Source organism: Heptranchias perlo, unplaced genomic scaffold (genome assembly GCF_035084215.1).
Source record: "Heptranchias perlo isolate sHepPer1 unplaced genomic scaffold, sHepPer1.hap1 HAP1_SCAFFOLD_276, whole genome shotgun sequence".
NCBI classification, from domain to species: domain Eukaryota; kingdom Metazoa; phylum Chordata; class Chondrichthyes; order Hexanchiformes; family Hexanchidae; genus Heptranchias; species Heptranchias perlo.
The window spans coordinates 375335-382243 of record NW_027139288.1 but is presented as its reverse complement, the minus strand read 5'-3'; positions in this window follow the sequence as shown (position 1 = coordinate 382243).

Here is a 6909-nt window from a genome sequence, read left to right as displayed (position 1 = left end):
TAAACTCAATCACCTTCCTCGATCATTTAATACACACACTGTCCCTAAACTCAATCCCTGTCCTCGATCATTTAATACACACACTGTCCCTAAACTCAATCACCTTCCTCGATCATTTAATACACACACTGTCCCTAAACTCAATCCCTGTCCTCGATCATTTAATACACACACTGTCCCTAAACTCAATCACTGTCCTCGATCATTTAATACACACACTGTCCCTAAACTCAATCACTGTCCTCGATCATTTAATACACACACTGTCCCTAAACCCAATCACTGTCCTCGATCATTTAATACACACACTGTCCCTAAACTCAATCACCTTCCTCGATCATTTAATACACACACTGTCCCTAAACTCAATCCCTGTCCTCGATCATTTAATACACACACTGTCCCTAAACTCAATCACCTTCCTCGATCATTTAATACACACACTGTCCCTAAACTCAATCCCTGTCCTCGATCATTTAATACACACACTGTCCCTAAACTCAATCACATTCCTCGATCATTTAATACACACACTGTCCCTAAACTCAATCACCTTCCTCGATCATTTAATACACACACTGTCCCTAAACTCAATCCCTGTCCTCGATCATTTAATACACACACTGTCCCTAAACTCAATCACCTTCCTCGATCATTTAATACACACACTGTCCCTAAACTCAATCACCTTCCTCGATCATTTAATACACACACTGTCCCTCAACTCAATCACCTTCCTCGATCATTTAATACACACACTGTCCCTAAACTCAATCCCTGTCCTCGATCATTTAATACACACACTGTCCCTAAACTCAATCACTGTCCTCGATCATTTAATACACACACTGTCCCTAAACTCAATCACCTTCCTCGATCATTTAATACACACACTGTCCCTAAACTCAATCCCTGTCCTCGATCATTTAATACACACACTGTCCCTAAACTCAATCACTGTCCTCGATCATTTAATACACACACTGTCCCTAAACTCAATCACTGTCCTCGATCATTTAATACACACACTGTCCCTAAACTCAATCCCTGTCCTCGATCATTTAATACACACACTGTCCCTAAACTCAATCACCTTCCTCGATCATTTAATACACACACTGTCCCTAAACTCAATCCCTGTCCTCGATCATTTAATACACACACTGTCCCTAAACTCAATCACTGTCCTCGATCATTTAATACACACACTGTCCCTAAACTCAATCACCTTCCTCGATCATTTAATACACACACTGTCCCTAAACTCAATCCCTGTCCTCGATCATTTAATACACACACTGTCCCTAAACTCAATCACTGTCCTCGATCATTTAATACACACACTGTCCCTAAACTCAATCACTGTCCTCGATCATTTAATACACACACTGTCCCTAAACTCAATCACTGTCCTCGATCATTTAATACACACACTGTCCCTAAACCCAATCACTGTCCTCGATCATTTAATACACACACTGTCCCTAAACTCAATCACCTTCCTCGATCATTTAATACACACACTGTCCCTAAACTCAATCCCTGTCCTCGATCATTTAATACACACACTGTCCCTAAACTCAATCACCTTCCTCGATCATTTAATACACACACTGTCCCTAAACTCAATCCCTGTCCTCGATCATTTAATACACACACTGTCCCTAAACTCAATCACTGTCCTCGATCATTTAATACACACACTGTCCCTAAACTCAATCACTGTCCTCGATCATTTAATACACACACTGTCCCTAAACCCAATCACTGTCCTCGATCATTTAATACACACACTGTCCCTAAACTCAATCACCTTCCTCGATCATTTAATACACACACTGTCCCTAAACTCAATCCCTGTCCTCGATCATTTAATACACACACTGTCCCTAAACTCAATCACCTTCCTCGATCATTTAATACACACACTGTCCCTAAACTCAATCCCTGTCCTCGATCATTTAATACACACACTGTCCCTAAACTCAATCACATTCCTCGATCATTTAATACACACACTGTCCCTAAACTCAATCACCTTCCTCGATCATTTAATACACACACTGTCCCTAAACTCAATCCCTGTCCTCGATCATTTAATACACACACTGTCCCTAAACTCAATCACCTTCCTCGATCATTTAATACACACACTGTCCCTAAACTCAATCACCTTCCTCGATCATTTAATACACACACTGTCCCTCAACTCAATCACCTTCCTCGATCATTTAATACACACACTGTCCCTAAACTCAATCCCTGTCCTCGATCATTTAATACACACACTGTCCCTAAACTCAATCACTGTCCTCGATCATTTAATACACACACTGTCCCTCAACTCAATCACTGTCCTCGATCATTTAATACACACACTGTCCCTAAACTCAATCACTGTCCTCGATCATTTAATACACACACTGTCCCTAAACTCAATCACCTTCCTCGATCATTTAATACACACACTGTCCCTAAACTCAATCCCTGTCCTCGATCATTTAATACACACACTGTCCCTAAACTCAATCACTGTCCTCGATCATTTAATACACACACTGTCCCTAAACTCAATCACCTTCCTCGATCATTTAATACACACACTGTCTCTAAACTCAATCACTGTCCTCGATCATTTAATACACACACTGTCCCTAAACTCAATCACTGTCCTCGATCATTTAATACACACACTGTCCCTAAACTCAATCACCTTCCTCGATCATTTAATACACACACTGTCCCTAAACTCAATCACTGTCCTCGATCATTTAATACACACACTGTCCCTAAACTCAATCACCTTCCTCGATCATTTAATACACACACTGTCCCTAAACTCAATCACTGTCCTCGATCATTTAATACACACACTGTCCCTAAACTCAATCACCTTCCTCGATCATTTAATACACACACTGTCCCTAAACTCAATCACCTTCCTCGATCATTTAATACACACACTGTCCCTAAACTCAATCACTGTCCTCGATCATTTAATACACACACTGTCCCTAAACTCAATCACCTTCCTCGATCATTTAATACACACACTGTCCCTAAACTCAATCACCTTCCTCGATCATTTAATACACACACTGTCCCTAAACTCAATCACTGTCCTCGATCATTTAATACACACACTGTCCCTAAACTCAATCACTGTCCTCGATCATTTAATACACACACTGTCCCTAAACTCAATCACCTTCCTCGATCATTTAATACACACACTGTCCCTAAACTCAATCACTGTCCTCGATCATTTAATACACACACTGTCCCTAAACTCAATCACCTTCCTCGATCATTTAATACACACACTGTCCCTAAACTCAATCACTGTCCTCGATCATTTAATACACACACTGTCCCTAAACTCAATCACCTTCCTCGATCATTTAATACACACACTGTCCCTAAACTCAATCACCTTCCTCGATCATTTAATACACACACTGTCCCTAAACTCAATCACTGTCCTCGATCATTTAATACACACACTGTCCCTAAACTCATTCACCTTCCTCGATCATTTAATACACACACTGTCCCTAAACTCAATCCCTGTCCAGGGGTCTTTCACCCACACTGGGTGTTATATTGGGCCTGTTTCGCGCCTGTTGTTTCGCAGCCTCTCCGACATCCAAGATGGCGTCTTGGATGCGCGCGCATGGTTTCCAGCGTGACATGCGCCAGACGCCATCTTGGTTTTGGAGTTAGCGCAGGCGCAGATAACGAACGCTGGAATCATGTCAGGTCAGGAGAAAATGGCTTCAATCAGTGTCCAACCTGATTTAAAGTGATAGACGCCATTTTGGGACTTAACACTCAACTCAACCCACAGTCTTAACCCCGACCATCTGACCGTGTCCTAGTGTGCCTGGAGGACCTCCCAACACCGCTGTTTAATGGGACCATGCAGGATTTACAGGTTAGTGGCTCGATTATTGCTTCTGACTGCCGAGACATTTCTAACTGTTTTTGGAGATCTCCTAGACTTCAATACTAGGACGCGGGGACATTGCCTAACATTTAAAGCCAGGACGTGCAGGAGTGAAGTTAGGAAATGCTTCTACACGCAAAGGGTGGGAGACGTTTGGAATGCTCTTCTGCAGGCGGCAATTAATGCTCACTCACTTTTGAATGTTAAATCTGAGATTGATAGCTTTCTGTGAACCAAGGGTATTAAGGGATATGGGGCTAAGGCGAGTATATGGAGTTAGGTCACAGGTCCACCATGATCTCATTGAATGGTGGAACAGGCTCGAGGGGCTAAATGCCACTGCCACTTGCTGCCTCCTGATATGCTCCACCTTCTCCTGCAAGAAAGCAGGACGTGTGTCTGGGTGATGTTCCTGTCATGGGTGAATAGCTGCCAGTGTGTGTGGCCTGTGAGTTGTGGGTGGGCGGCTTGCAACAGTGGTAATGTGTAAGGGTGAGAGGAAGCATCTGATTGGAAGATTGAGTACTGATGGAAAGAGTTTGTTGATGATGGGGGGGTGTAGTGTGTGGTGCAGTTGGTAGGAGATGTCACTTGACAGTTGACCTCACTCAGCTTGACCACTCACGTCAAAGCATTGAACTTCTTCCTGCACCGCATCCATGTTCATGATGCTGTGTGCCTGGCATTGACTTCGTCCCCCGCTGTCTCCCGCTGCCTTTTGGGTATATGTCTGGAGGTCCTCTTGCCCAGCTCCCCCAGCCCTCCCCTCACTGATATCGGATGCCCCTCCTTCTGTCCACCTCTTGCACCAAGAGCTCTAGTTGCTCAGGCTCTCTCGCAGGCCCGTTACAAACTCAGATCGGAGGATTCGTGAGGTCTGGTACGCTGATTAGAGAATGTGGGATTTAGTCGCGCGCAACCTTTATTCAATGTTTTAACATAACTCATCAGTGTGTAAACATAGGGACGGGAGCTACATCTGTGTTTTACGTGTGCGATGTCTCATCTCCGTGCAGACAGCAGACTGTTATTTTCAGCAAGTAACAGGTACTGGCTACCTTTGAGAGATTTGGGGCTCATTGGGAAAATGCTAGAATCCATAATTAAGGCAGTAGTGGCAGGACATTTGGAAACTCATAATACAATCAAGGAGAGTCAACATGGTTTTATGAAGGGGAAATTGTGTCTGACAAATTTATTAGAGTTCTTTGAGGAAGTCACGGGCAGGGTGGATAAAGGGGAACCAATGGATGCAGTATATTTGGATTTCCAAAAGGCATTCGATAAGGTGCCACATAAAAGATTACTGCACAAGGTAAGAGCTCATGGTGTTGGGAGTAATATACTGGCATGGATAGAGGATTGGCTAACTAACAGAAAACAAAGAGTCGGGATAAAAGGGTCATTTTCAAAATGGTAATCTGTAACTAGTGGGGTGCTGCAGGGATCAGTGCTGGGGCCTCAACTATTTACAATATATATCAATGACTTGGATGAAGGAACAGAGTGTCTTGTGGCCAAATTTGCTGATGATACAAAGATAGGTGGAAAAGCAAGTTGTGACGAGGACACAAAGTGTCTGCAAAGGGATATTGACAGGTTAAGCGAGTGGGCAAAAATTTGGCAGATGGAATATAATGTGGGAAAATGTGAAGTCATCCACTTTGGGAGGAAAAATAAAAAAGCAAAATATTATTTGAATGGAGAAATACTACAAAATGCTGCGGTATAGAGGGATCTGGGTGTCCTCATACATGAAACACAAAAAGCCAACATCCAGATGCAGCAGGTAATCCGGAAGGCAAACGGAATATTGGCCTTTATTTCTAGGGGGATGGAGTATAAAAGCAGGTAAGTCGTGCTCCAACTGTACAGGGTGCTGGTGAGACCTCACCTGGAGTACTGCTTACAGTTCTGGTGCCCTTATTTAAGGAAGGACATACTTGCATTGGAGGCAGTTCAGAGAAAGTTCACTTGGTTGATTCCGGGTATGGAAGGGTTGTCTTATGAGGAAAGATTGAACAGGTTGGGTTTACATTCATTGGAGTTTAGAAGAATGAGAGGAGATCTTATTGAAACATACAAGATTCTGAGGGGACTCGATAGGATAGATGCTGAGAGGATGTTACCCCTCATGGGGGAATCTAAAACTAGGGGGCATAGTCTCAGAATAAGGGGTCGCCCGTTTAAGATGGAAATGAGGAGGAATTTCTTCTCCCAGAGGGTCGTGAATCTTTGGAATTCTTTATCCAAAAAAGCTGTGGAGGCTGAGTCATTGAATACATTCAAGGCTGAGTTAGACAAATTTTTGATCAGCAAGGGAGTCAAAGGATATGGGGAAAGGGCGGGAAAGTGGAGTTGAGGTAAAAATCAGATCAGCCATGATCTCATTAAATGGCGGCTCGAGGGGCCGAATGGCCTACTCCTGCACCTATCTCTTACGGTCTTATGGATCACGCTATCTACACCCAATAATAGGCCAGATTGAACTTTCTCCCCCATTGTCCCGAAACCTGATCACAGTCCACGAGCATTTAACACACTGTCCCGAAACTCAATCACAGTCCATGAGCATTTAACACACTGTCCCGAAACTCAATCACAGTCCACGAGCATTTAACACACTGTCCCGAAACCTGATCACAGTCCACGAGCATTTAACACACTGTCCCGAAACTCAATCACAGTCCACGAGCATTTAACACACTGTCCCGAAACTCAATCACAGTCCATGAGCATTTAACACACTGTCCCAAAACTCAATCACAGTCCACGAGCATTTAACACACACTGTCCCGAAACTCAATCACAGTCCATGAGCATTTAACACACTGTCCCGAAACTCAATCACAGTCCATGAGCATTTAACACACTGTCCCGAAACTCAATCACAGTCCATGAGCATTTAACACACTGTCCCGAAACTCAATCACAGTCCACGAGCATTTAACACACACTGTTCC